Here is a 6000-nt window from a genome sequence, read left to right on the forward strand (position 1 = left end):
AAGTTGTTTTTCGGCATGTCAAAAATGAATGATTTGTTGTAACAGTTCTGAATTTTTAATTCAAGCTGCATCAGCAGCTAATTTACTCTGTAAATCTAATTAATACATATACGGCACAGTTAGCGTATAAGACCACCATGTTTGCTACTGGCCTGAAAATACACTGAAACAATGTTTGGTTCTGGGCTTTTATTTTCCCGTTCCAAAATGCCAGCATGACATTGAAAACTAAAACTAGCATATGTTTTATGTTTCGAAACCGACGGCTTTTGCATCCCGTTGATTCGAGGCCTGTGTGTATGCACATGTGTGACCGGTCCGAATGCGACGCGTTGGGAGGGGGCAGTTTTTACCCCCTCCCCTGAGCTGCCAAAATTAAGAGAGGACTAGAGACACCAAATTCATAGGGTAGGTAGGCATGTATATGACTGATTTGTGTCCAATTTTGAGGCCCCTAGGTAATATATGACGTTGCTTGATCTTATATGACCCTCGGGTCGAATGAGATCAAGCAAGGTCAAGCCCCCAGCTCGGTACTCGAAGTGCCATCAGACGTCCCCATGCAGACACATTCAACATAAATAAGTCGCTAAAGGAAAAAGCCGATGGGTTCTGTTTATTAACATGCTTTCGACATTCGGAAGGTCACAGTACCAAGAATCGTACGGGATTGTTTCGGGCGGGAAGTGGCCGTATTGCGGCAGATCTCGCAGGACGACCAGCGCAGGGCTGTCGGTATCTGCTCGTTTCTAGGGACCCGCCGCCCCCTCCTGCCAATGTTGAGCTTGGTGCTCAGTGTTTGGTTTGATCCCCCATTGCTTTCTCTCTGTTTGCTGGAACATGACGAAATCATGGAATAACTTAAGCCTTACACAGGGCGACTTCCTGCAACGGTTCTCCAGCCTTCCTTCAGCCTTCAGCCTTACTCCATCCTTTTATTGAAGACCCGTGCGCCTTGCAAAAAAGAACAACAAAGAAACCAGCTCCCTCCCTTTATGGTTGATAAGGGCCGCAGTTTTCGTTGTAATCTTCATTGTGTGTGCTGGAACATAACAAAATTAACGAAAACTTAAAATATTTTAAATGTCCCTGGGGCGTAGTAAATGGCCCTGACTACTTTGTTAATTCATTTTTGATTATTTGATGCAAAAAGTGAAGCCCCAAGCTCGTCTTAGGTTGTTTATTGCAGTGGCGTAAATCCCATAAGGAAGCTACATTTTTTGGAGGTTGAGCTGCTTGGTCCTAGTTTTGCCCCACCTCCGAATACTTTTCACGATATGATGCGCGTAAGACAACGACGTCAGTACGTTGTATGAACAGGAAAAGATCAGGCCGTTTCTTCGTTTTTTTTCTCCATTATTGTATTGCCAGGTGGCATTGCTGGCAAGCGCGTGGTCTGATAGGGCCGGATTACCTAAGGCAGCTGTAATCTCGTCGCAGTGGTGGAACACTGCCACGCCAGCGTGATACTGTTGATGACAAGTGCCGTGACTCGGGGTGACACAGCCGCAACAGAGTACGTTGTTGTGTCGTGTGCCGAACTGCTGGAAAGGCGGCAGGTCAGACAGAAAACCAATGCACACGCCGGCTGACTATGTGCTGTTGACTGTGCCGCTGGTGGTTTGGCCCGCGCTGCCAGCAGGCGACGCCCTCACCGTTGGCCTGCCGTCACAGGTGCTGCACCTGATCCCTGCACCGCCCTGCACTTCGACTCATACATCCACGGCTACTCCGACTTTCACCAGGCGTCGCGGCTGCATCGGAAGCTCCCGGCGGTGTCTACTCAGTCGGTAGGTAGGCTGGTGGGGGTGGGGGAGGGATGCGGTGCGCCGCGTACGTGCGACTGGACAAGACGGATGACGTTGCTACCCCGTGGTGTACGGGTCGGGTGTCGCACTGCTGGCCGCCCCGTTCGTCGTCCAGGGACACCCACCTTGCTGGTCCCTGTACGTATGCGTCAAGAAAAATGCCTGGTTTTCGGGAGTGTGTGTCACGAACAGCTCTCGACTTTAAAGCGGCCAAACGCCAGAGTTTTCCCTTAGTATAAGATATTACCTTTTATTTGTTATATGGCTATATATTTATAGATTATAGATATATTGTTATAGACATTTCCCATGCTGTAAGATATACCTACATATAAAATACAGATGCCTGCTTCCTCATTCAATGTTCAGCCCGTCACCACGTGTTTATATATATATATATATATATATATATATATATATATATATATATATATATATATATGCCTTATATGCAATATCAATATCAATATACTATATACAATATATATATATATATATATATATATATATACATATTGTGAGTTTCGAAAGGTCGTTAAGTGTTAACAACGGAGTAAGCGGGTGTTTCAAACAAATGACCGAATCGGTCTGACCAATCTTTCGGCAAGAAGCGTGATTTCGTTACCTGTATCGGTGTTTACTAAAATAACAGCATAGGTTGCTGAAATTTCCGGCATTAGACGCTACGCAAAGACCAATTATAACTCATACATTGGTAAAAAAGTGATCCGGCTCACGCCTAGCTCAGGCGGTGGTCGATACTTCAAGCCAAGGGGAGTGCTCCACATTTGTAGAGAGTTTGTGAACTGCCAAAGCTGTACTGAAGACGTTTCCATGCAGCTCGCGGCCATGCCTTTTGAGACCCAAAACGCTTTGGTTCCCGAGATTAAAGGCCCGCAAAGATGTGTGAGAGTATTTCAAGGTCACCTTGGAATGCATGACGTCACAATGACGTGATCAAAATCCTACCATTTAATTGTCCATGCGTCGATCAAGGCCAAGAAAGATAAAATTGTCGAGCCAATCACATCTGGCTTTCGTGAGCGCGATTGCCAGACATGACGGCGGTTAATTGGCCCTGAGTCAATGTTATGCAAGGTAGCATGACGCAATCAGACCATGACGTATTTAAGAGCAGATTTACTAAATGGGGAAATTGTGTTTGTCGTGAACTGTCTTTTCCACTTAAAGTATACCGACAGTCATAAGTGAACTTTTCTCATCATCTTTGATGCTTGATTCAGTATCCTCAAATGTGGGACATTCCCCTTAACCAAGGAAAGATTTAAGCCCAGCTGGTCAGAGCCATTCGACATTCTGCGTGGCCACGTACGGGTAGCCAGCACCCACGTTGAGCAGTGCTTGTTGTGTAAGCCGTGGCTGTTGCCAACCAATCGTGAAGTCGCATGTTTGCATTGGAATTTCGCGGCTGAAACTTGTTCGATATTTGTTCTATTGAATGTTCTTGTTCTATTGAATGTTCGATATTTGTAGGGGGGTTTTGAACTGAAATAGCCATTTATATGAGAATAATTATATAATAATAAAAATATAAATAGTCATTTAGCTATATATAAATAGCTGTTGAAATAGCCAAATACCTATTTTGAAGATCATTCGGTGCAGTTCACAGCCCTGCCCTTCTTAAAAACTAAACACCTCTAGTTTCTAAGCCCCACGCCCGCGAAGGTGTGCAGACTTTTTGGGAGACTATTCAAGGTCACCCAGGTATCCATGACTCCATAATAGCGACATTCAAATATTGCCATTCCATTAACCATGCGGCGGTTAAGATCAATAAAAATATCAGTGTCGAGTCGTTCATATCTGGCGTTCGTAAGCATGATTTCCAGGTATAACGCTCGTCAGTTAGCTCTCAATCAGTGTTGTGCAAGGTTGGATGACGTAGTCAAACAATGACGTATTGAGGAGAATACTTTCTAAACGGAGAAAATTGTCTTGTCTGTAACTTGGAAGAAATTGCGCTTTCTTTTCCACTTGAAAGTATGCCATTAGGTATAGGGAGGCTTATCTCATGATAACTGAATGATGGCTTCAATATCTTCAAGTGAGGGGCATTCTCTTTAACGTACCTCGATGCTCGGCACGGTCCATCTTGCCCTCCATGTGACCTTACCTTTTGGCGCGGCTGCGCCACCGACAAACAGACCATCCCAGTCGCAAAGAAGCAAGTCGTAGCCGCAATACATTAGCCGCATCAGCAAATAGTAGCTGTCGTCAAAGTAGCGTAAACTCATCCCGCCTCTAATGGTTGAATCGGAGAGCAGGCGCCTAACCAACTGATGGTGATGATCGTGACCATGCGATCGTTCTCAGCTCATCGAAATACAGCATACACATCAGTGTACCATATGGAAAGGAGGCCCTGGGCCTAATTTCATAAGCCACGGAGTTGTGTTAGTTCCACACAACGTCGAAACCATTCACGGGAGCGGAGTCAGCTGGCAACGCAATGAGCATCAGAGTACACGGTTTAAATCTTTAAACGAAAGCCGAAGCCACAGCCATCGCATTTTGTTAAGGGCGTTGACATGTGACTCCTTTTAGACAGCGAGCAGATGGAAACGTGACCCAGATCAGTCCCGGCTTTATTACGATCCGTCCCAGGTCGGGCCGGTGTTCCTGATGACAGGTCGCAGACGAGCCTGGCTTCCGTGGCCCCCGGTCAGCCTGGCTTTCCTGACCACCAGCCACAGACCAGCCCGATTTCGCTGGCTACCTGTCCCAGTCAGCCCAGACTCCCTGACCCAGTAACCCAGACTTGCTGACGATAAGAGTCCTCCACTCCAGACTCTCCTGAGGTCACAGCGCCCACCACTAGACACCTCGGGATTTTTACCGACAGGAAACGTGCTGCTGCTGCTGTTGTCGCTGATAATGCGCGAGCTACCGCCGCCAGTCCGACCCGAACCCGTCGCCCCTGCCCGGGCGAGTGGCCGCTCTCGGCGTTCCACTACGTCCAGCTTGATGGTCACGCTGGAGACCATCGTTGCTGCTGCCCGTGCTGGTGCAGTACCTGCGTGAGTATTCGGGAAGCAGCCCATGGCCAGAGGTCGGCAGATTGAACCGGGTCAGTTCCTTGCAGGTCTGTACGTGGTGCTTACGAGCAGATTTGTTCAGCTCCCACTGTCGTTGATCGCGCTCGTACAGTCAGATATGTGCATAGCTTGCTGATCCGTGCTTGTCGCGCCTTTGCGCAGTGCTGCAATCTGTCCCATGCTGACATGGACGTCATTTGACGCCAGTCAGGTTTGGTGCAGGACAGTGAGCAGAACAGTCGAGCCCCACTGATAGTCCAGGCTCGTCAGCCTTCATGCTTTGATGTAACGCAATTCCACACCAACCAATCCACACACACCTACACTAAGTATTAGTCAGAACCTGTCAGGTATTGTGTTGCACCATGACGTTTCTAACACAACTTGTATTTTCCTCCCGCGTCCATCAGGTCTGCATCCATCATTGCTGCACTTTGACCCCTTGCACCTTGACGCAACTGTCATCTTGTGTCCACCACACCTGGTGTTGTGCCGTAAATGTTCCGCCCCGTACTAACCCTCACCTGCTGTCGGCGAGGTCTCGTGCTGCATAGATGCCTGTTCCATCCCGGTTGAACCCTGACTCCGTGCCCGCCATACCGGATACTGCGCTGAAACGTGTTTTATGTCAGTCTGGCCTGTCACACTTGGTGCTGCGCTATAACCGCCCCCATCCTGACATCACCCGCGCTCAGTGTCGGTCAGGTCTGGTGCTGTGGTTTAACCCCCCCCCCCCCCATCCTGACATCACCCTACTCGGTGTCGGTCAGGTCTGGTGCTGTGGTTTAACCTCCCCCATCCTGACATCACCCTACTCGGTGTCGGTCAGGTCTGGTGCTGGTTGTTTAACCTCCCCCATCCTGACATCACCCGCGCTCGGTGTCGGTCAGGTCTGGTGCTGCGCTTTAACCTCCCCCATCCTGAACATCACCCTACTCGGTGTCGGTCAGGTCTGGTGCTGCGCTCTAACCTCCCCCATCCTGACATCACCCGTGCTCGGTGTCGGTCAGGTCTGGTGCTGCGCTTCAACGCGGCCCCGCTGCCCGCCGGACGTGGCGGATGAGGATGCCGAGCTGCCGTCGCGCGCCCTGTCCCGCTCGCACCGCCCCAGTAAGGACGACGCCGCCTACGTC

This window comes from Pollicipes pollicipes, unplaced genomic scaffold, assembly GCF_011947565.3.
Source record: "Pollicipes pollicipes isolate AB1234 unplaced genomic scaffold, Ppol_2.1 Scaffold_2555;HRSCAF=2994_pilon_pilon_pilon, whole genome shotgun sequence".
NCBI lineage: Eukaryota > Metazoa > Arthropoda > Thecostraca > Pollicipedomorpha > Pollicipedidae > Pollicipes > Pollicipes pollicipes.